This window comes from Lepisma saccharinum, chromosome 6, assembly GCF_977018435.1.
Source record: "Lepisma saccharinum chromosome 6, izLepSacc3.1, whole genome shotgun sequence".
Taxonomy (NCBI): domain Eukaryota; kingdom Metazoa; phylum Arthropoda; class Insecta; order Zygentoma; family Lepismatidae; genus Lepisma; species Lepisma saccharinum.
This window is the reverse complement of record NC_139234.1, coordinates 97,402,930-97,404,967: the sequence shown is the minus strand read 5'-3', so window position 1 is coordinate 97,404,967 and position 2,038 is coordinate 97,402,930.

Genomic DNA, 2,038 nt, shown 5'->3' with positions numbered 1-2,038 from the left:
ATTTTGATTGTTGAAACATTTTAAAACCATCGAATTCCACACATTTTACGATTCGATTAAATAAAATTAAAAAATCTCATATCTCCGTTACTATTGAAGATACAGAAGTGATTTTACATTCAATGGAATCAGGTCGACGCTCTCTATTGGCTCATTGGAAAAATGAAATCCATGTGTTATATTCATGCTAAGTTACAATGGAAACTCTCATAACAATAAAATAAACAATCTATTTGGGCGCGATTGTAGTCACTGTCGAGAAGATTGGAAATATAGATTTTTGATTCTTGAAAAATATCGAATTAAACACATTTTATGATAGGATTATATAAAATTTAAAAATCTCATATCTCCGTTACTATTGAAGATACAGAAGTGATTTTACATTCAATGGAATCAGGTTGACGTTCTCTATTAGATCAAGGCGAAAAATGTATTCCATGTGTAATATTCATGATTAGTTACCATGGAACTCTCATAACAATAAAGTAAACAATCCATTTGAGTGCGATTGTAGTCGTTGTATAGGAGATTTCAAATATAGATTTTGATTGTTGAAACATTAGAAAACAATCGAATTCCACACATTTTACGATAGGATTATATAAAATTTCAAACTCTCATATCTCCGTTACTATTGAAGATACAGAAGTGATTTTACACTAAATGGAATCAGGTCGACCTAACCTAACCTAACTTAACCCAACTTAACCTAACCTAACCTAATAACGATAAAATTAACAATCTATTTGGGCGCGAATGTAGTCGTTGTCGAGGAGATTTGAAATATAGATTTTTGATTGTTGAAACATTTTAAAACCATCGAATTCCACACATTTTACGATAGAATTATATAAAATTTCAAACTCTCATATCTCCTTTACTATTGAAGATACAGAAATCATTTTTCACTAAATGTAACCAGGTCGACCTAACCTAACCTAAAATAACCCCACTTAACCCAACTTAACCTAACCTAACCTAATAACGATAAAATTAACAATCCATTTGGGCGCGATTGTAGTCGTTGTTGAGGAGATTGGAAATATAGATTTTGGTTGTTGAAACATTTTAAAACCATCGCATTCCACACATTTTACGATTGGATTATATAAAATTTAAAACTCTCATATCTCCGTTACTATTGAAGATACAGAAGTGATTTTACATTCAATGGAATCAGGTTGACGTTCTCTATTGGCTCAAGGCGAAAAATGTATTCCATGTGTAATATTCATGATTAGTTACCATGGAACTTTCATAAAAATAAAGTAAACAATCTATTTGAGTGCGATGGTAATCGTTCTCTAGGAGATTTAAAATATAGATTTTGATTGTTGAAACATTAGAAAACAACCGAATTCCACACATTTTACGATAGGATTATATAAAATTTCAAACTCTCATATCTGCGCTACTACTGAAGATACAGAAGTGATTTTACATTCAATGGAATCAGGTCTACGCTCTCTATTGGCTCAATGGGAAAAATGTATTCCATGTGTATTATTCGTGATTAGTTACCATGGAACTCTCATAACAATAAAATAAACAATCTAGTTGAGAGCGATTGTAATCGTCTAGGAGATTTAAAATTTAGATTTTTGATTGTTGAAACATTTTAAAACCATCGAATTCCACACATTTTAAATTAGAATTATATAAAATTTCAAACTCTCATATCTCCTTTACTATTGAAGATATAGAAGTCATTTTACACTAAATGGAATCAGGTCGACCTAACCTAACCTAACCACACTTAACCCAACTTAACCTAACCTAACCTAATAACGATAAAATTAACAATCCATTTGGGCGCGATTGTAGTCGTTGTCGAGGAGATTGGAAATATAGATTTTGATTGTTGAAACATTTTAAAAATATCGAATTCCACACATTTTACGATAGGATTATATAAAATTTAAAACTCTCATATCTCCGTTACTATTGAAGATACAGAAGTGATTTTACATTCAATGGAATCAGGTTGACGCTCTCTATTGGCTCAATGGGAAAAATGTATTCCATGTGTAATATT